This window comes from Gobio gobio (genome assembly GCF_949357685.1).
Source record: "Gobio gobio genome assembly, chromosome: 14".
NCBI lineage: Eukaryota > Metazoa > Chordata > Actinopteri > Cypriniformes > Gobionidae > Gobio > Gobio gobio.
The window spans coordinates 54,493,467-54,517,350 of NC_137107.1; the positions used below are offsets into that span (position 1 = coordinate 54,493,467).

General features: G+C 41.0%; 1 long non-coding RNA gene across 1 annotated transcript; it reads right to left on the reverse strand.

The window, feature by feature from the left end:
• Positions 1 to 5,826: 5,826 nt before the first annotated feature.
• Positions 5,827 to 23,884, reverse strand: LOC307137661. Its single transcript, XR_013817941.1, has 3 exons — positions 23,741 to 23,884; positions 7,887 to 8,168; positions 5,827 to 7,351 (listed from the first exon to the last, which is right to left on the reverse strand). It is a non-coding gene; the product is annotated as an uncharacterized lncRNA (long non-coding RNA).

The following is a 23,884-nucleotide window of genomic DNA, read 5'->3' on the forward strand; positions in this document are numbered from 1 at the left end:
CTGAGATGGGTTGAGGAAAATCGACCACAGGAATGTTAAGTCTTGCAGCCAAAGCTGCATCGATAAAACTTCCCTCCGCTCCTCAGTCCACTAAAGCCTGGCAAGCGTGGGATAACGTGGCCCATTGTAGTCTGACAGGAAGGAGAGTAGTAGAAGAGGATTTCTTGAATGAAGCACCACCCGTCAATAACCTCAAGTCTACTGACGGGCTCTGGCTTTTACCGGACAGTTAGAGGCAAAGTGTCCACTTGCCCCACAGTATAAACACAGCCCGTTGCTCCGACGCCGATCCCTGTCCTCCCTGGTCAGCCAGGTTCTGCCCACCTGCATGGGTTCAAGATCTTGAATGGGACTGACCGTGTCTCTGGCGAACTCGACATCCGAGTAGGAACCATGACGTCTCTGCTGATCATGTCGTTGCAGGCGACTATCCACTCTGATCGCCAGCTCAATCAGTCCATCCAGACTTGTGGGCAAGTCCAACCCGACAATCTCCCGCTGGACATGGTCAGCCAACCCATGCAGGAAATTGTCCCACTGTGCCTCCTCGTTCCAGTTCGTCTCGGCCGTGAGAGTGCGGAAGTCTATGGAAAAGTCAGTAACCGACCGATTCCCTTGTTGCAAATCCGTCAGCTTTTGCGCCGCTTCGCGACCTGAAACCGATCGATCGAACACTCTCTTTAATTCCTCTGTGAAAGTCTGGAACGAGGCACAGCATGGAAGTTGGCTTTCCCACACCGCTGTTCCCCACAGTGCAGCGCGTCCAGACAGAAGCGTGATCATCAACGCCACCTTAGACAGCTCCGTAGGAAACGAAGTGGGCTGAAGAGTAAAGAACAGTGAGCAATTAGTCACAAAAGCTCGACACAAATGTGGCTCACCAGCATACTGGGCGGGAGGTGGAAGACGAGGCTCAGCGCGATGATTCGCCTCCGCCACGGGTGGGGGAACAGACGGTGAGGTAGGCACAGTGGGCGCTCCGTTGATGTCCACTCTTAGATGTTGGAGCTGGGCAGAAACCTCCGACATCTGTGCCACCAAGGCTTGCACCGCACAACCTGTAGCCAATATCTGTTCCTCCTGTTGATCCATACGAAGACTGTAATTAGTCATGACATTTCTTTCCTGCTTTCCTGTAGCTCAAACAGTAGAGCATGGCGCTAGCAACGCCAAGGTCATGGGTTCGATTCCCAGGGAAAGCAAGAACTGACTAAAATGTGTACCTTGAATGCAATGTAAGTCGCTTTGGATAAAAGCGTCTGCCAAATGCATAAATGTAAAAATGTAAATGTAAATTTCTCCACTCACCACTTGCTGAATCCATCTTGGTCGGATCGTTATGTCAGGATAGAAAACTCAGGATTCAAATGCAAGTACCAATCCTTTATTTAAAGGAATAACTCAGAACGTTCAACAGTGAAAATGGCAGAAGATAGCTTGGTGCAGTTAGTCCTTGACAGTTAGGAATAACTCAGAACGTTCAACAATGAAAGTAACAGAAGGTCCCTCGAATATTCTGATCTATTATGACATCCGAGCTGTAAAACTGCCAGAATAATAATAATAATACGCTGTTTGTTAATTGGCCAGAGGAGAACTGGCACCCCGACTGAGCCTGGTTTCTCCCAAGGTTTATTTTTCTCCATTAGGTCACCTAATGGGGTTTTGGTTTCCTTGCCACTGTTGCCTCTGGCTTGGCGTGCTCAGTTGGGGACACTAAATTTTTCAACTAAACATCGAAATACATCTAAATAATAAACTAAATTAACCATTTAAACTAAATTACTGATCAAATTATTGATCTAAAGCCCACACTGTCACTGTATGATACTTGAAATTTTTCCAGAATGGCTATACAGCTGAATAAAATTATGCTGCATTATTTTCCTGTTTAACACTGTAAAGCTGCTTTGAAACAATCTACATTGTTAAAAGCGCTATATAAATAAAGTTGACTTGACTTGACTAGAAGAGGTCGTGGTGCAGCTGGTCCTTGGCAGCACAGGGACTACAATGGGCCGATCTCCAGACAGCAGTCCAAACGAGAGATCCACGGTGCAATAATCCTCTGGATCCAGACAGAAACCCGGAACTCCACAACAGGCAAACTCCAGTCCAGGAACAACAGGAACTCAGGAGACGGAGGGCAGAAACTGCAATGGACAGAGCGTGAGCACCACACAGAACAATCCGACAATGAACAAACAAACACAGAGGCCATATATACACCCACGCTGACGAGTCGCAGCTGCATTCGATCACTGATTAGTGATCGTTAGTTCGTTAGATCCTCTCCTTGAACTGTCACCTTATCGTGGTGGAGAGGTTTGAGTACCCGAATGATCCTGGGAGCTATGTTGTCTGGGGCTATATGCTCCTGTTAGGGTCTCCCAAGGCAAACAGGTCCTTGGTGACGGGCCAGACCAAGAACAGTTCACAAACCCTTATGTTCACAACCACAACAAGGACCGTGACGTCGCCCGGCATGGCGCAGCCAGGGCCCCACCCTGGAGCCAGGCCCGGGGTTGGGGCTCGTATGCGAGCGCCTGGTGGCCGGGCCTCTCCCCATGGGGTCCAGCCGGGCTCAGCCCGAAGGAGTGACGTGGGGCCAACCTCCTGTGGGCTCACCACCTGCAGGAGGGAGCGTAAGGGGCCGGTGCATAGTGAATCGGGCAGCGAGGCCCCCGACGACCCGATCTCTGGACACGGAATCTGGCTTTAGGGACGTGGAATGTCACCTCGTTGGCGGGGAAGGAGCCTGAGCTTGTGCGGGAGGTCAAGAGGTACCGACTAGAAATAGTCGGGTTCACCTCCACGCACAGCTTGGGCTCTGGAACCACCCTTCTTGAGAGAGGCTGGACTCTCTACCACTCTGGAGTTGCCCATGGTGAGAGGCGGAGGGCTGGAGTGGGTTTGCTTATAGCACCCCAGCTCAGCCGCCATGTGTTGGAGTTCACCCCGGTGAACAAGAGGGTCGCTTCCCTGCGCCTTCGAGTCGGGGATAGTTCTCTCACTGTCGTTTGTGCCTACGGCCCAAATGGCAGTGCGGAGTACCCGGCCCTCTTGGAGTCTCTGGGAGGGGTGCTGGAAAGTGCTCCAGACAGTGACAGTGACACCTGGAGGGGCGTGATTGGGAGGAACGGCCCCCCTGATCCGAACCGGAGCGGTGTTCTGTTATTGGATTTCTGTGCTAGCCACGGTTTGTCCATAACGAACACCATGTTCAAGCATAAGGGTGTCCATCAGTGCACGTGGCACCAGGACACCCTAGGCCGGAGGTCGATGATCGACTTTGTGGTCGTGTCATCAGACCTTCGGCCATATGTCTTGGACACTCGGGTGAAGAGAGGGGCGGAGCTGTCAACTGATCACCACCTGGTGGTGAGTTGGATCCGATGGCAGGGGAGGAAGCTGGACAGACCCGGCAGACCCAAACGTACTGTGAGGGTCTGTTGGGAACGTTTGGCCGAGCCCCCTGTCAGAGAGATCTTCAACTCCCACCTCCGGCAGAGTTTCGACCGGATCCCGAGGGAGTCTGGATATATTGAGTCAGAGTGGACCATGTTCTCCACCTCCATTGTCGCTGCGGCCGCTCAGAGCTGTGGCCGTAAGGTCTCCGGTGCCTGTCGAGGCGGCAATCCCCGAACCTGGACACCGGAAGTAAGGGATACCGTCAAGCTGAAGAAGGAGTCCTATCGGGCCTGGATGGCTTGTGGGACTCCGGAGGCAGCTGACCGGTACCGGCAGGCCAAGCGGACTGCAGTCCAGGTAGTCGTGGAGGCAAAATATCGGGCCTGGGAGGAGTTTGGTGAGGCCATGGAGAAAGACTATCGGATCAAAGAGACTATCAAAGAGATTTGCCTCAGGAGGGGGAAGCAGTGCCCTACCAACACTGTTTACAGTGGAGATGGGCACCTGTTGACCTCAACTGGGGATATGGCCAGGGGATATGGCCAGGATCTCCTCAATCCCACCGACATTTCTTCCGTTGAGGAAGCAGTGGCTGGGGACTCAGAGGTGGACTCGTCCATCACCCGGGCTGAAGTCATCGAGGTGGTTAAAAAGCTCCTCTGTGGCACCGGGGGTGGATGAGATCCGGCCTGAGTACCTCAAGTCTCTGGATGTTGTGGGGCTGTTCTTGGCTGACACGCCTCTGCATCATCGCATGGCGGTCGGGGACAGTGCCTCTGGGATGGCAGACCGGGGTCATGGTCCCTCTTTTCAAGAAGGGGGACCGGAGAGTGTGTTCCAACTATAGGGGGATCACACTTTTCAGCCTCCCCGGGAAAGTCTATGCCAGGGTACTGGAGAGGAGAATTCGGCCGATAGTGGAACTTCGGATTCAGGGGGAACAGTGTGGTTTTCGTTCCGGTCGTGGAACACTGGACCAGCTCTATACCCTTTCCAGGGTGCTGGGGGGTTCATGGGAGTTTGCCCAATCAGTCCACATGTGTTTTGTGGATTTGGAGAAGGCATTCGACTGTGTTCCTCGTGGCATCCTGTGGAGGGTGCTCTGGGAGTATGGGGTCGGCGGCCCCCTGCTTAGGGCTGTTTGGTCCCTGTACGACCAGAGCAGGAGCTTGGTCCGCATTGCCGGCAGTAAGTCAGACTTGTTCCCGGTGCATGTTGGACTCTGGCAGGGCTGCCCTTTGTCACCGGTTCTGTTCATAATTTTTATGGACAGAATTTTTTGGACCACGCGATTTCGTCACTGCTTTTTGCGGATAATGTTGTCGTGTTGGCCTCCTCGAGCCAGGACCTTCAGCATGCACTGGGACGGTTTGCGGCCGATTGTGAAGCGGCTGGGATGAGAATCAGCACCTCCAAGTCCGAGGCCATGGTTCTCCGTCGGAAAAGGGTGGCTTGCCCACTTCAGATTGGTAAAGAGTTCCTGCCTCAAGTGGAGGAGTTCAGGTATCTTAGAGTCTTTTTCACGAGTGAGGGGAGGATGGAACGGGAGATTGACAGACGGATCGGTGCAGCTTCTGCAGTAATGCGGTCGATGTACCGGTCTGTCGTGGTAAAGAAGGAGCTGAGCTGTAAGGCAAAGCTCTCGATTTACCGGTCAATCTACGTTCCTACTCTCACCTATGGTCATGAGCTGTGGGTCATGACCGAAAGGACAAGATCCCGGATACAGGCGGCCGAAATGAGCTTTCTCTGAGGGTGGCTGGGCGCTTCCTTAGAGATAGGGTGAGGAGCTCAGTCACTCGGGAGGACCTCAGAGTAGAGCCGCTGCTCCTCCACATCGAGAGGAGCCAGCTGAGGTGGCTCGGGCATCTATTTCGGATGCCTCCTGGACGCCTTTCCAGGGAAGTGTTCCAGTCACGTCCCACCGGGAGGAGGCCCCGGGGAAGACCTAGGACACGCTGGAGGGACTATGTCTCCCGGCTGCCCTGGGAACGCCTCGGGGTTCCCCCGGAACAGCTGGAGGAAGTGGCTAGGGAGAGGGAAGTCTGGGCGTCTCTGCTTAGACTGTTGCCCCCGCGACCCGGCCCCGGATAAGCGGAAGATGATGGATGGATGGATAGTTGCCCAGCAACACACGTGACTGCCACCGACACCACACACACACACACACACAACACATCAGAACAGAAATTCCACAGACCTGCAAACGTGACATTTCTGTGATACAGAAATCTGATAATTTGGTTTCACAATAATACTGTACATCCCAAACATATTTATTACAGTATTAAGAAAGAGTGATGAGTGACGTGAGGAACTAATACACACATGATGATAAACTAGATGACGAACAGCTGTGATGATTAGTGTTCATTAAATACATCAATCAAGACAATATGTTGTTTCTGTTTTATTGCTCATAACTGCATGTGTCAAAAGTCAATTTAGTACATAATTAAATTACATGAATATATCTAATTCTAGAAAGAACTATTTAGACACAATCCAAACTGACTTTATTTACACTGTGAGAGTTGTTGACTGTTGAGTGGAAAAACTTGTGTCGCAATTCAATTAATATTTATTTGTACAGCGCTTTTCATAATCCATATCGGTTCAGTGCAGCTTTACAGAAACTGCATTTGTCTACATTACAATTTAGAGTGATCTGTTATCAGAGGAGACTGTGTCCAAGTTATGTATTTCAGAAATATACATATACAAATCACGCAGTTAGCTTACAATGAATTAATTTAAGCCAGAAACAGTGAACTCATTGAAGTATTTATTACAAGTTGTCAACATAATGATTACAATATATAGAAAATATGAGCACTATGAGGGTTTTTCTCCAGTGTGAATTCTTTGGTGCTGTTTCAGATGACTAGATGTAGTAAAGATCTTCCCACAGTCACAACACATGATCTCTCACACCTGTGTGTGTGTTTTCTGGTGCAGTTTAAAACTCTTCAGCCATTAGAAACTCTTTCCACAGAGAGAACACACATGAGGCTCCTCATCTGAATGAACCATCAGGTGTTGATTTAGACTTTGATGGCGATTTAAAATCTTTACCACACTCATCACAGTTAAATGGCTTTTTCTCCAGAGTGACAGATCAGATGATTTTTTAAACCTGATGGATCTCTGAAACTCTTCTCACACTGAGTACAGTATTACGGCTTCTCTCCAGTGTGAACTCGCTCATGTGTTTTCAGGTTTCCAGACTGAGCGAATCTCTTGTCACAGTATGAGCACTTGTAAGGTTTTTCTCCAGTGTGAATTCTTTGGTGCTGTTTCAGATGACCAGCTCTACTAAAGCTCATCCCACAGTCAAAACACAAATGATCTCTCACTTCATCATGTGTTTTCTGGTGCTGTTTAAAACTGCTCAGTCGTGAGAAACTCTTTCCACAGAGAGAACACAAATGAGGCTCCTCATCTGAATGAACTATCAGGTGTTTTTTTAGTTCTGATGATGAAATAAAATCTTTCCCACACTGATCACAGCTGAATGTTTTTTTCCCAGAATGACGGAGCAGATGATCACTGAGACCTGATGCTCGAGAAAAATTGTTTCCACACTGAGTGCATGTATACGGCTTCTCTCCAGTGTGAATTCTTTGGTGCTCTTTCAGAAGATTAGATGTAGTAAAGCTCTTCCCACAGTCACAACACACATGATCTCTCACTCCTGTGTGTGTTTTCTGGTGCTGTTTAAAACTCTTCAGCCATGAAAAACTCTTTCCACAGAGAGAACACACATGAGGTCTCTCATCTGAATGAACTATCAGGTGTTCTTTTAGATCTGATGATAAAATAAATCCTTTGCCACAATGATCAGAGTGCCGCTTTTTGTCTTTTGTTTCTTGAGTTTTGAAGTCACAGAGTTTCTTAATGTCATTTAGTCTGTGTTTTTGCTCCTTCACTTCCGTATGGTCTAAAATAAACATATAAAGTAGTCAGAATCAGTTCAATGAGGTTAAATGTGAAAATTAAAAACACTGAGCAGAAAACAAGACACAGCCTGTGTGAGTATAAAGTATCGGTAACACAATAAGGTTTCATTAGTTAACATGAACTAATAATGAACTGCACTTCTACAGCATTTATTAATATTAGTTCATGATAATTTCAACATTTACAAAAGTTGTATTTGTTAACATTTGTTAAGTAACGTAAACCAACAATGAACAGCTGGATTTTTATTAACATTAACAAAGATTAATAAATATTGTAACAAATGTATTGTTGATTGTTAGTTAATACATTATTAATGTTAACAAATGAGACCTTATTGTAAAGTGTTAAAGTATCTTTAATGTGCAAAGGTCAGTTCTGTCATTCACTACGATTAAACCTGATTGAATACGATCATTTAGATGTATTTCTCTATCATTTATCATCCATATACTGGTTATTATTTCACAGCTACTAAAGCAGTCAATAATGAAGAATCAAGAATGGACACCAACCTATTTGTTCCTCAGTCTCATGTTTTATTCTGGATGGTTCTGGATAACTCATGTCTTCAATCTCCTCTTTAATAAACTCCATCTTTAACAGTCACACAGATTTCAGCTGCTACACCTGGAGTTTGTCCTTCTCTTGTAGGATGATGGGAATATTCCCAGTATTTACTGGTGAATTGTTGTGGGAGGGGCTTCACTGGTGGGAGGGGCTTCAGTGGTGGGAGGGGCTTCACTGCAGGTGTGAACTGTGATCACTGAGAGATACTGACGCCCACAGGACCAGATCTGGACAATTCAAAGAGAAGTTACTGAATTTATACTGAATTACCAGAGTTGACCAGACCTGGCTAAAAATATATATTTTGTTAAAAAAAATTCTGAAGAAAAACAAACATAAATATAGCTGCAAGCAGCAATACCGGGGCCAAGCGCAAAGAAGAAGACAAGACATGCCAAAATGGCTGGCAGTGTCAGATCAACTGGAGCAATGAGCAATCAATCACGTTTTAAGATGATTTTAGGCAAAAGGCTGAAAAATGCATTGTAGTCTGAGAGTGTCAGACCAACTGCAACAATTAACAATTATACAGTTTAAGAAGATTAGGCAAAATGGCTGAAACATCATATATAGAGTCACTGATAATATAAGTTAATGGTTTATCACTTTTGACCAATAGGTGGCACAGTTACGAAATTGATGTGCTGTGGTCAGAATAAGGGAACAATGACACATGCAAAGTTTGATGCCAATATGTCAAAGCATTGCAGAGATACAGCCTCAAGAGTAATTTTGGCATCATGGCTCAATTTCGTCGCTGCGGTTTACAAAAACGGTTTCATCTATTGATGCAAAATCCCTAACTTTTTGTTGACACAGTCTGAAGATGATACGATTCGATTTTGGTGGAAATTGGATAAACGGTCTAGGATGAGTTTGAAAAAGTAGGTTTTGATCAAATAAGAACATTGAGGACAGGATGTTTGACCAAATATGGCAAAATTAGTATCCATGTTCTCGGCATGAGCCAATAAATGTATTATGACCAGTTTCATTAAACTAGGCTAATTTAATCAAAAGTTATTAGCATGTCTATTAATTTTGTTATAACCTCTGACCACAAGGTGGCACTGCCCCAAAACTTTTTGAGTACCTTCAAAGCATGGTGCGGAAGACCCATACCAAGTTTCGTAACGATAGACTAATGCGTTTGTAAAATATAGTATTTTAGCACATAATTCAAAATGGCCGAGAGCCAAAATGGCCGATATGGTAAAATTGAATATCAGACAACTCTGAATACCGTCCTGAATCTAACGAGACAACTTTTATGATTTTTGGACAAACAGTTCAAAAGTTATAAGCAAAAACAGCCATTTTTTGTATCTCCGGACCAGTAGGTGGCGCTGCGCCGAAACACTGCTTGTTGCCTCAAGTCATGCTTGTGATGACATGTACCAAGTTTGGATTGAACACGATAAAGCATTGTGGAGATATAGCCTTATGAGTGTTTTTGCAACCGCTACGTAAAATTTGTATGCACTTTTATCAAAAACGATTTGACGAATCAACTTGATTTGCAAGATTTTTTGTCAGCATGGTCTGAAGATGATCTGGTTCAATTTTCGTGCAAATCGGACAAACCGTCTAGGACGAGTTCGCAAAAGTAGGTTTTTTGGAAAATTAAATATGGCGGGGAAATTATCATAACCGAAAATGACGTCATAGGATGCAATTGAATCGGCATGAGCCAATGAATGTATTATGACCAGTTTCATTATACTAAGCTAATTAAATCAAAAGTTATTAGCATTTTTGTCAAGTTTGTTATAACTTTTGACCACAAGGTGGCACTGCCCCAAAACTTTTTGAGTAATAATTCAAAATGGCCGACAGCCAAAATGGCCGATATGGTAAAATTGAATATCAGACGACTCGGCATGCCGTCCTGAATCTAACGAGACCACTTTTATGATTTTTGGACAAACGGTTCAAAAGTTATAAGCAAAAACAGCCATTTTTTGTATCTCCGGACCAGTAGGTGGCGCTGCGCCGAAACACTGCATGTTGCCTCAAGTCATGCTTGTGATGACATGTACCAAGTTTGGTTTGAATACGATAAAGCGTTGCGGAGATATTGCCTTAAGAGTGCTTTTGCAACCGCTACGTAAAATTTGTTTGCGCGTTTATCGCAAATGATTTGACGAATCAACTTGATTTGCAAGATTTTTTGTCAGCATGGTCTGAAGATGATCTGGTTCAATTTTCGTGCAAATCGGACAAACCGTCTAGGACGAGTTCGCAAAAGTAGGTTTTTTGGAAAATTAAATATGGCGGGGAAATTATCATAACCGAAAATGACGTCATAGGATGCAATTGAATCGGCATGAGCCAATGAATGTATTATGACCAGTTTCATTATACTAAGCTAATTAAATCAAAAGTTATTAGCATTTTTGTCAAGTTTGTTATAACTTTTGACCACAAGGTGGCACTGCCCCAAAACTTTTTGAGTACCTTCAGGGCATGGAGTGGAAGTCACATACCGAGTTTAGTAACAATACACTAATGCATTTGTAAAATATAGCATTTTAGCACATAATTCAAAATGGCCGACAGCCAAAATGGCCGATATGGTAAAATTGAATATCAGACGACTCGGCATGCCGTCCTGAATCTAACGAGACCACTTTTATGATTTTTGGACAAACGGTTCAAAAGTTATAAGCAAAAACAGCCATTTTTTGTATCTCCGGACCAGTAGGTGGCGCTGCGCCGAAACACTGCATGTTGCCTCAAGTCATGCTTGTGATGACATATACCAAGTTTGGTTTGAATACGATAAAGCGTTGCGGAGATATTGCCTTAAGAGTGCTTTTGCAACCGCTACGTAAAATTTGTTTGCGCGTTTATCGCAAATGATTTGACGAATCAACTTGATTTGCAAGATTTTTTGTCAGCATGGTCTGAAGATGATCTGGTTCAATTTTCGTGCAAATCGGATGAATCGTCTAGGACGAGTTCGCAAAAGTAGGTTTTTCGGTTAATTAAAAATGGCGGGAAAATTATTATGACGGAAAATGACGTCATAGGGTGCAATCGAATTGTCTTGAGCCAAGGAATCAGAGGAAAAAAGAATTTTGTTTCTAGCCCTTATGGTTCAAAAGTTATTAGCATAAACATGAGTCTAATTTTGGACTGATGGTGGCGCTAGAGGGATTGAGTTAGAGACTCAAAATTTGCTATGGTGACATTTCAGACTGTCCTCTATTAGTGTGCCAAATTTCATAACTTTTTACCATACGGTTCTATGGGCTGCCATAGACTTCGTGGCGGAAGAAGAAGAAGAAGAAGATGAAATATAGCTGCAAGCAGCAATACCGGGGCCAAGCGCAAAGAAGAAGACAAGACATGCCAAAATGGCTGGCAGTGTCAGATCAACTGGAGCAATGAACAATTATACAGTTTAAGAAGATTAGGGCAAAATGGCTGAAATATCATATATAGAGTCACTGATAATATAAGTTAATGGTTAATCACTTTTGACCAATAGGTGGCACAGTTACGAAATTTATGTGGTGTGGTCAGAATAAGGGAACAATGACACATGCAAAGTTTGATACCAATATGTCAAAGCATTGCAGAGATACAGCCTCAAGAGTCATTTTGGCATCATGCCTCAAATTTGTCGCTGCGGTTTACAAAAACAGTTTCATCTATTGATGCAAAATCCCTAACTTTTTGTTGACACAGTCTGAAGATGATACGATTCGATTTTGGTGGAAATTGGACAAACAGTCTAGGATGAGTTTGAAAAAGTAGATTTTGATCAAATAAGAACATTGAGGACAGTATGTTTGACCAAATATGGCAAAATTTGTATCTATGTTCTTGGCATGAGCCAATAAATGTATTTTGACCTGTTTCATTAAACTAGGCTAATTTAATCAAAAGTTATTAGCATTTTTGTAAATTTTGTTATAACCTTTGACCACAAGGTGGCACTGCCCCAAAACTTTTTGAGTACCTTCAAAGCATGGTGCGGAAGACCCATACCAAGTTTCGCAACGATAGACTAATGCGTTTGTAAAATATAGTATTTTAGCACATAATTCAAAATAGCCGAGAGCCAAAATGGCCGATATGGTAAAATTGAAAATCAGACAACTCTGAATACCGTCCTGAATCTAACGAGACAACTTTTATTATTTTTGGACAAACGGTTCAAAAGTTATAAGCAAAAATAGCCATTTTTTTGTATCTCCGGACCAGTAGGTGGCGCTGCGCCGAAATGCTGCAAGTTGCCTCAAGTCATGCTTGTGATGACATATACCAAGTTTGGATTGAACACGATAAAGCGTTGCGGAGATATTGCCTTATGAGTGTTTTTGCAACCGCTACGTAAAATTTGTGTGCACGTTTATCAAAAACGATTTGACGAATCAACTTGATTTGCAAGATTTTTTGTCAGCATGGTCTGAAGATGATCTGGTTCAATTTTCGTGCAAATCGGACAAACCGTCTAGGACGAGTTCGCAAAAGTAGGTTTTTTGGAAAATTAAATATGGCGGGGAAATTATCATGACCGAAAATGACGTCATAGGGTGCAATTGAATCGGCATGAGCCAATGAATGTATTATGACCAGTGTCATTATACTAAGCTAATTAAATCAAAAGTTATTAGCATTTTTGTCAAGTTTGTTATAACTTTTGACCACAAGGTGGCACTGCCCCAAAACTTGTTGAGTACCTTCAGGGCATGGAGTGGAAGTCACATACCAAGTTTAGTAACAATACACTAATGCATTTGTAAAATATAGCATTTTAGCACATAATTCAAAATGGCCGACAGCCAAAATGGCCGATATGGTAAAATTGAATATCAGACAACTCGGCATGCCGTCCTGAATCTAACGAGACCACTTTTATGATTTTTGGACAAACGGTTCAGAAGTTATAAGCAAAAACAGCCATTTTTTGTATCTCCGGACCAGTAGGTGGCGCTGCGCCGAAACGCTGTATGTTGCCTCAAGTCATGCTTGTGATAACATGTACCAAGTTTGGTTTGAATACGATAAAGCATTTCGGAGATATAGCCTTAAGTGGGTTTTTGCAACCGCTACGTAAAATTTGTGTGCGCGTTTATCAAAAACGATTTGACGAATCAACTTGATTTGCAAGATTTTTTGTCAGCATGGTCTGAAGATAATCTGGTTCAATTTTTGTACAAATCGGATGAACCGTCTAGGACGAGTTCGCAAAAGTAGGTTTTTCGGTTAATTAAAAATGGCGGGAAAATTATCATGGCGGAAAATGACGTCATAGGGTGCAATCGAATTGTCTTGAGCCAAGGAATCAGAGGAAAAAAGAATTTTGTTTCTAGCCCTTATGGTTCAAAAGTTATTAACATAAACATGAGTCCAATTTTGGACTGATGGTGGCGCTAGAGGGATTAAATTAGAGACTCCAAATTTGCTATGGAGACACTACAGACTGTCCTCTATAAGTGTGCCAAATTTCATAACTTTTTACCATACGGTTCTATGGGCTGCCATAGACTTCGTGGCGGAAGAAGAAGAAGAAGAAGATGAATAATAATAATAATAGGAACGGGAACGGTTTCAATAGGTGCCTTCGCACCTTCGGTGCTTGGCCCCTAAATATTAATGAAAGTCAAAATATTAAATGTCATTGATGTATATTTACTGAGTAATCCACAATTCTTTAGAGATTCGGAGCCAAATTACAGGAGGGTAAAAACGACTTTAAAAAAGATGGCAGCTTTATTTTACTTTTAAACAGAGATTGGTAAGACTATTAGTAAAATCTGTCGACTTTAGCCATCTTTGTTCACAATTGTTCACATTTTCAGTGGTCAAAAACCAAACGTGGGTCACTTTACACACAGCTGATACTTATGTCTTTTACAGAGGAATATCTGAACAACAAATAATGTTGAAACTAGAAATGGATCTTGTTTTTTCTATCAACACAATTTCATAGAATATACCTGAGTGCCATAAATATTATTTTTCCAAAGTTTATGTGCCTGTCACTCTAAAAATATTAAAGATATCTTGATATCCTTCTATTCTTCATTTTTTTTCAATGGATAAAATGGTTGATTTGACATGGAATGACCATTTAATAACATTTAAATGAAGTGAACACGTTTTCTGTCAGGAATATGGAGCATTTTGATACAAGATAGATATTAATTGCATTTAAAACAAGGTTTGTTGAACTCCTGTCCAAAGTCTGAGAGAAACAACAGGACCATCATGTTTATCTGAGCTGCTGAAAAGCCTCTTTGTCTCCTAAAGTTCCCTGTTTTCCCCTCATTCATTATGCTGATGTCTGAGATCTTCTGTAAAGTGGCACATTAACAGGCCCAGATTAACACAACGTAGTGCCCTAGAGTGACCACATTTGAAGTGGACCCTAGGGTGACGCATCTGAAGGCATGCAAATTCATAACCCATTAGAAAACTGCTTTTAAATAAATGAGCAAGAAATAGTAACAATATAGTCAAGCCGTACCTTACAAAACGTTGTTATTTAATTTGAAAAGCAATCAATTAATCCGAAGGGAAGCTGCGGTGTTACACAGCAGCATTACGTTGCGCAAAGGAAAACTGGGAGCGAGGACTCAATTGCAGAGAAAGGTGGATTTATTGACAAAATAATAAACACAAAACAAAACAAAAACCCACGAGGGGGAAAATCAAACTTGAAATACCAAACCAACGGGAACAGAACATGAAGCACAACGGGGAAACCAGGGGCCTGTACCATGATGGTAGTTTAACAAACTCAGGGTTACAGGATTAGTTTAAAATTGACAAAACCAAACCAATCTATTCAGGCTTTGTTGGTCCCATGATGCTGATCATCAGCTTTCTCTGTTAACTCAGGCTTTGATCCTGAGTTTAGGAGTTTAGCTGTGACATCAGCAGTGAACAGCCAATCACACGCTGTGGATCAGTGACACTAAGATTCACTTCTCGCGAGAGAAGCAGCGAGATTAATTTCTCTCTTCTGCAGAATATTACATGATTGAAAAATATTAAGAATTTAAACAAATTTACACAGCAAGAAGAAAAGAGCTGTCTATAAAACAGTACAACTTAAAGAAAATATTCACTACGTCAATGCAAGTAAACGTTATGAAGTTAGTTTAGTTGATATATAGAGAATTGAGTAATGTAGTAATTTTTATAGCTTTATTTATTGATTTTAAAACTTATTTGTATGACCTTTGTATAGGCTATTAATATTAGTTTCAACTAAGTGCCTATTAATGATTGATTAACTAAAATGATACATGTGTAATTGCTTAAGGGTATGATAATTACATAAATTATATAGTAAGTCATTCAAAATTATTATTATATTAAATAAGCATTGTTAAAAGCCAGACGCTTTAGTCTTTAAAAAACATTTGCTATGTAGTGACCTTTAATTTGGAGTAGAAACAGGGACTTTATTGCATCAGAGGTGTGTCACTTTGCTCACAGCTGATTGGTCCAATTTCTGTTTGATCTCTTATCCAGAACATAACCTCCCATGGAGCATTAGCGTTACTGGAAATGAACACTGCTAAAAGCCAAATCACTTTAATGGTACCTAAAACTCAGGATTAGCACAAACTAAGCTTAAACATATCTGGCTAGCCAGCTAAACCGGCTTCATGGTATAGGCCCCAGGAGACAAACGACCAACGATCTGACACAAAACTGCAAACATGAGGAGACTATAAAGGGCACAAATCAGGCGGGAAACAGGTGGGGCCAATTAAACAATAATTAGTTAATAAGAAGGGGGCGGTCCAGACGGAAGACAAGGACACATGGCAAACATGAGGGCTTAAATACACATGAACTAATGACAAGACAAGGGACACGATGATCAGACAATGAACCAATGACATGACACAAGATCACATGAGGGCATGGGAGTCACATGACAAACCAGGAAGCAAGACAGTGAACATGACAAACTAAAAACATGAACCAACACCAAAACACCCTGTGACATCAATACACTGTTAATTATAACAACTAGCTGGAAAAAAAATATTGCTAAAAATAGAACAAAGACTTGATTTGACTTGACTTGGACCCTAAAGACTTGAGACTTGACTTGGACCTCAAAGACTTGAAACTTGACTTGGACTTGGACCCTAAAGACTTGAGACTTGGCTTGACTCAACTTGACTTGGACCTCACAGACTTGAAACTTGACTTGGACTTGGACCTGAAAAACTTGAGACTTGACTCGACTCGACTTGACTTGGACCTCACAGACTTGAAACTTGACTTGGACTTGGACCTGAAAAACTTGAGACTTGACTTGACTTGGACCTCACAGACTTGAAACTTGACTTGGACTTGGACCTGAAAAACTTGAGACTTGGCTTGACTCAACTTGACTTGGACCTCAAAGACTTGAAACTTGACTTGGACTTGGACCTGAAAAACTTGAGACTTGACTTGACTTGGACCTCACAGACTTGAAACTTGACTTGGACTTGGACCTGAAAAACTTGAGACTTGGCTTGACTCAACTTGACTTGGACCTCAAAGACTTGAAACTTGACTTGGACTTGGACCTGAAAAACTTGAGACTTGACTCGACTCGACTTGACTTGGACCTCACAGACTTGAAACTTGACTTGGACTTGGACCTGAAAAACTTGAGACTTGACTTGACTTGGACCTCACAGACTTGAAACTTGACTTGGACTTGGACCTGAAAAACTTGAGACTTGGCTTGACTCAACTTGACTTGGACCTCAAAGACTTGAAACTTGACTTGGACTTGGACCTGAAAAACTTGAGACTTGACTCGACTTGGACCTCACAGACTTGAAACTTGACTTGGACCTGAAAGACTTGAGACTTGACTTGACTTGGACCTCAGAGACTTGAAACTTGACTTGGACCTGAAAGACTTGAAACTTGACTTGGACTTGGACCTGAAAAACTTGAGACTTGACTCGACTTGACTTGACTTGGACCTGAAAGATTTGAGACTTGACTTGGACCTCACAGACTTGAAACTTGACTTGGACCTGAAAGACTTGAGAGTTGACTTGGACCACAGGGACTTGAAACTTGACTTGGACCTGAAAGACTTGAGACTTGACTTGGACCTCACAGACTTGAAACTTGACTTGGACCTGAAAGACTTGAGACTTGACTTGGACCACAGGGACTTGAAACTTGACTTGGACCTGAAAGACTTGAGACTTGACTTGGACCACAGGGACTTGAAACTTGACTTGGACCTGAAAGACTTGAGACTTGACTTGGACCTCAGAGACTTGAAACTTGACTTGGACTTGAAAGATTTGAGACTTGACTTGGACCTCAGGGACTTGTGAACATGTCTGCAAGCAACCATATCAACAGCTGAATTCAGCACCACAGAGATGCACAGCAGCAAACACATGCCAAACTTCACAAGCATCTCTAAAAACCTTCAAATTCAACAACAGTCACATATTTGCCCACAAATAATTATAAATGCCTTACCTTTAGCAGAGCATCTTTTTTCTAGACTTTGAGCAAGCAAAATTAAATCCTCAAAGTCCCTTCCCTTGACTAGTTTCGGATTCAACAGCCAGCAGGGAGAGTGTAGACGGCCGCTTCTGTCTCATGGTTGTCCTGAGTTTATTCTTCACTCTTTTAAGTTGAGAGAAGGATCTCGCAGTTGGTAACAGGCAGGGTTAAGAACAGCCTGAGTGTGACGAATACACTTGGGAAGGTAGTCTATACTTAATGTAAATGGCATCTACTCCAGTAAAATTTTTCTGGGAGAGGACCCACTCACATTTATTTATTCTGACGCCCATGTGTGCGAGTATAAAGTATCGGTAACACTTTACAATAAGGTTTCATTAGTTAACATGAACTAATAATGAACTGCACTTCTACAGCATTTATTAATCTTAGTCAGGATGCACCGATAAGATTTTTTGGGGCAGATACCGATTTTAACAGACAATTATTGGCCGATACGGATATTTGTCTTTGCCCTCTTATTCAAAATTTTGTCATTAAAATAAAGTGTTTTAAATCAGCAGAGTTAAAAAGAAAAACATACATTAACTTCTAGCCTACTAGCTACTTTATTGCTGCATTATCAAAAAATAATTTCTAGTGAACATAGACTGGATCCATTTAACATTCAGCAGGCCAACATAAATACAACAGAACAAAGATACATATGAAATAAACAGTGCTTTTTAGGTAGGGTTAACAGTTTCCAGGTACAGAAATAAAGTAAACAAATGTTAAATAACACTACATATCCTTCACTTTTTAAATTAAATACATATATTATTATTACATTGAGTCGTAGCTAAATTCTACTGTACAATAGTAATGGGCAATATAAATGATATGCGATATAAACGTTACAAAATTGGCCTACAATAGAGATTTTAAGTCTATTGCGATAATGCACGTTGATGACAGAATCTACCCGCGAAATTCAGAGCCACGAGCTGCAACTGCAGCAATGCATCATCGTATTGGTCATCTTGAGTAAACATCGCTGAAAGCGAAACAGAGGAGCTGGTAAAAAAGACCGGTGCAACATCCATTGTTTGGACTTGGTTCGGCCGTCGGACGCACAGATGAGCGCACACACACACACACACACACACACACTCGCTCACTGTCTTTGTAGTCTCTGCAGTGTTTCCCAACCGGGACCATTTTTTTTTCTTTCAAATTTTTCAAATAATTCTCTCTTTTGTAAACTTTGTTCAATGCATGCGAGTGCTGCCGTATGTTGGAATATGACCAGTCGTTTTCTCCGTCATCACCCGGGTGTAGAGCCAGAAGACGCCAATGAGAAGTCGGGCGCGCTGGGAGAAAATGTGCCTGTGCACTCATCCGAGAGCGCGCACACATCTCACAGCGCGCAAATATTGAGTTCTCTTTCAAATCTCGCTCTTGAACGGACAAACTCACACAAAAAGTATGTCAACATGTCCATCTTGATGAGTATTCTAGCAGACATAGTCTGTATATGCCTTAAGTATACTTTATACAGTCAGAAAGGCGACGCATATCCATGCATTTGGTCTTAAAGGGACAGTAGCATTAGGTCTTAAAGGGGCAGTAGCATTAGGTCTTAAAGGGACAGTAGCATTAGGTCTTAAAGGGACAGTAGCATTAGGTCTTAAAGGGACAGGAGCATTAGGTCTTAAAGGGACAGGAGCATTAGGTCTTAAAGGGACAGGAGCATTAGGTCTTAAAGGGACAGTAGCATTTGGTCTTAAAGGGGCAGTAGCCTTTACTGCTGTCTGTTTAATGTCAAACAACAAAAGACAAGGACATCACTCACTGCTCTTGATTGAAATGCTTTTGTAAGTTTAATAGGATTAATCTTTAATTTATACACTCAAATATGCAATGTTATTTTACATTTGATCAATTTCTGTACCTGAAAACTAATGTTAGACATACCTGAAAAGCATAGTTTATTTTATTAGTATCTTTGCTCAATAGTATTTATTTGTGCTGCTGCTTGTATTTAAATTATTTGTAATTATTATTATCTTTATTTTTATTTGACAGTAATCCTTTTTTCCCTGAACATAGCAAATACTGAACCGTACCGAAACCGTGATACAAACCGAACCATGAGCAATCTGTACTGTTACACCCCTAGCATAAAGTATGCGAACATTTTCAAAGGGTGCCATGACTGAAAAAAGGAAAACACTGGGTTAGAACAACTGATCTGTCCAACACTGAACTAACGAATCAGTTTATTAATTTACTCAGAACGCATCTGAAATGAGAACACAATTATCAACAGCATTTCAGCTTATTTATGTTGACAATGTGTAGTGAAATAAATAGCCTACAATTATTTAGACTGGAGTGAGGTGAAACCAGAACAAAGTTGTTATTAGTCAGCTGATGATATGATTATATACCAAAACAATTATCTGTAAATAGTGTAAAAAATGAGGAACAAAATAAACAAACATCGATGTAAGAGATCATACATAATATGAGATATCAAAATAAGATGATCAAAAGTACTAGCATTTTTTAAATGTATTGTCAGTATTGCGCTCGCAGATCACGTGGGTAGGGTGTGTGTGTGTGTGAACCACCACCGAAGACCATTTTTGACCCAGGAAAAACCCTGACATAGCGAATACTATTATTATTTACTTATAATGATTATCATCATAAATAATAAACTTATTGAATTGCATTTAATTTTTTAAAATACTTAAATAAATAAAAATTGTGGTACCGAAATAGGTACAGATCTGGCACGCATCTCCCTGTAGCATTGCGTGATACTTTTGTATAATTTTTGTAAAGTTTTAGCCTGGTTGTTATTCACTGCCATTATATGGATAAGCGCGTACAGGACGTTTTTAAAACATTCTGCTTTTTTTTTGTTTAAGTCTCTGCAGATAGTGTACTTGAATTTAATTTATCTGCAACAATATGTTATAATTACAGTTTTGCACAATAAATGTTCTCAAAACTACATACAACGTTTCTTTCTTTAAAAAAAAATACATTTAGCAGTGTGGCTTTCCTTAGGGTCTAACCCGTTCTGAAATGGTTCTATTATAATATTTATATCGCAATATATATCGTTATCGCAAGAGGCTGCAATGTATATCGCAATATGGATTTTAGGCCATATCGCCCATCCCTACTGTACAACATTTATATAATTCAGTCACAATTACTTTGTTAAACTGAACTTTTATTTTGACGGGTTGCCGTGAAGACCTTTGAGTTTGTGTGCGTGTGTGAGGTAAATTAATTCATGTTATGCGTTATGCAGTAAATTCCATTTTTATGACTAGATTCCGTCTGCCAACCGGAATAGTCCCGTATTCAAGGCATCAATGACGCATTCCATATGAAAGCCATACGAAACGAAGTTTGTCCCGTATATTCAGGCATACGATCTAAACTGAGAAATAATCATTCCTTTGTGAAAAATCACTGTTTGATTTGCGAACATAGCCGTTCGCGGAAGGCTTTAAGACCCAGCAGAATCCTATGCCGGTGCTGGCTGGGCTCCCGCTTCACAGCAAGTGGCTCGCGCTAACGGCAAATCTCCTTCACTGTTCGCATTTTGATTTCAGCAAATCAGTCTGGCCGGATTTAAACAGTGCAAGTCCAACATTCTTGCAATCGTAATGCTATGGACTACTATGGCCTACATTAAACCTTTAAATAAAAGGGTTATTTAGCTGTTTACACTGCCATATAACCTACAGTAAAAGAGCCTGCACAGCGACAGGAAATAGAAAAATTAAAAATGAATGCAAAAAACCTGCCTACCCAACCAGAACATGTGAGCGAAGAGGAGCTCCACTCATGAATCGCTCACCGGTTAAACCATGTGCGCTCCGACATTACATTTCTCTGTACTGTAGCCTACTATATTTGTTGTAGCCATTAAACACATATTTCGTTTCATATGTTTAAATATTATAATGTAATTTTTTTAATTTAATTTACGTTGATTAAGAAAAGTGAACAGGACAAAGATGCGCAATATGTCAGAAGACATGGGGGTTATTTTGTTATATATATTAATAATTTTGACTGCTTCATTAAGTTTCGTTGTGTTGAAAGCCTTTCTTTAAAGTGAATTTCGTTTTATATAAATTGTATCTTATATTTTAATCAATGTTTTATCAACCAATTACCAGGATTTAATAAATAATAAGCAAATATAGCAGACAATGACATGGAGGCGCCAGGGCAGCGTGAACAACGGCTACACTAGAAAAAACACTTTAGTTGGGGCGGCCCTACTTATTTCAGATGGGCCTATATTCGACCCAGCTTGTCCCAAAGGGCGTTCTGTTGAGTGAGCGGCGCTCATGAACAGAAACTCGTTAGAAAGGCGCTCTCCACTCCTCTCCTGCCTATTACCGCTCTACTATTCTATATACACCGTACACACACACCACAGCGCTCACAGTATGACCTTGTGTATGTTTCAACAACATAATTCAACATATAATACTTTTTATTGGCCAGTGTTTATTACAAATAAATTACTAAATGCAAAAAATTAAGAAATGAACAAAAATTTGAATTGCATTTGCAATCCTGTGACACTAGGGGGTTCTTTGGCTTGCTGTCTTCTGATGAGTTGGCAACCCTAGTTTTCTGCATCGAGGAAATTACTCTTATGAAAGTTATTTAGTCAAGAGTAGTGAGCGAATTTTTTTTGTTGGTCTTTTGTTGTTTGATTAACATTAAAACGCAGACAGCAGCAGCAGGAATATTACATTATGATCTTGGATTATGCAGCAGACATTTTACAGCTCAGTGCCTTCACACAGTTCATTAATAAACCATTCATCCTATAGCCGATATGCAGATGGTTGGAAATCGATCAAAAATCATACATCGGTGCATCTCTAAATCTTACTTATTGTAAATTTAAACATTTACAAAAGTTGTATTTGTTAACATTTGTTAAGTAACGTGAACCAACAATGAACAGCTGGATTTATATTAACTAACATTAACAAAGATTGATAAATATTGTAACAAATGTATTGTTGATTGTTAGTTAATACATTAATTAATGTTAACAAATGAGACCTTATTGTAAAGTGTTAAAGTATCTTTATTGTGCAAAGGTCAGTTCTGTCATTCACTACGATTAAAACTGATAAAATATGATAATTTAGATGCATTTCTCTATCATTTATCATCTATATACTGCTTATTATTTCACAGCTACTAAAGCAGACAATAATGAAGAATGAAGAGACTGACGCCCACAGGACCAGATCTGGACAAATCAAAGACAAGCTACTGAATTTATTCTGAGTTGACCAGACCTGGCTTAATTTTTATTTTGTTAATATTTTTTATGAAGAAAGAAAAACATAAATATTAATGAAAGCCAAAATATTAAATGTCATGGATGTATATTTACTGAGTAATCTACAATTCTTTAGAGGGGGGTCAATATGACAATTTTCACCTGAGATTCGGAGCCAAATTACAGGAGGTTAAAACGACTTTAAAAAAGATGGCAGCTTTATTTTACTTTTAAACAGAGATTGGTAGGACTATTAGTAAAATCTGTCGACTTTAGCCATCTTTGTTGCATTATATGCCAACAGTGACTGTTTTTTGCCCCAAGTTTGCATGCCTGTAACTCAAGAAGTATTAATGATATCCTAAAATCCTCTTATATTCTGGTTCTTATCAAGCATTTCTTTTGGTTTCTTCCTTTTAAAGTCAGAGATATGGAGATCTTAATGTGGTTTCATGAGTAAATTGGTCAATTGTTCACATTTTCAGTGGCCAAAAACCAAACATGTGTCACTTTACACACAGCTGATACTTTTGTCTTTTACAGAGGAATATCTGAACAACAAATAATGTTGAAACTAGAAATGGATCTTGTTTTTTCTATAAACACAATTGCATAGAATATACTGGAGTGCCATAAAATTTCTGTCAGGAATATGGAGTATTTTGATACAAGTTATATATTAATTTAATTTAAAACAAGGTTTGTTGAACTCCTGTCCAAAGTCTGAGAGAAACAACAGGACCATCATGTTTATCTGAGCTGCTGAAAAGCCTCTTTGTCTCCTAAAGTTCCCTGTTTTCCCCTCATTCATTATGCTGATGTCTGAGATCTTCTGTAAAGTGGCACATTAAGCACATTTTATTGGTGTAATAGAGTCAGAGTCTGTGAAAAACTCTCTGCCAACATATTATTACACTCATAATAAACCACATTTCATGACATTGGTCCTTAAACATGTAAACTCTGGAGCTGATTAATGTTAAACTCTGTAATCTGAGGAACATCTCTCACCTGCAGACTGGAAATATAAGGCATCCGGAGAAAATATTACACTTTTGTCCTTCATTCACGATCGTTAACAGCGTCGCTTTCAGCTTCAACTGATCTCAGCTCGTCTCTCGCGCTTCTCTCTTCTGCGCATGCTCAGTGCGCGTC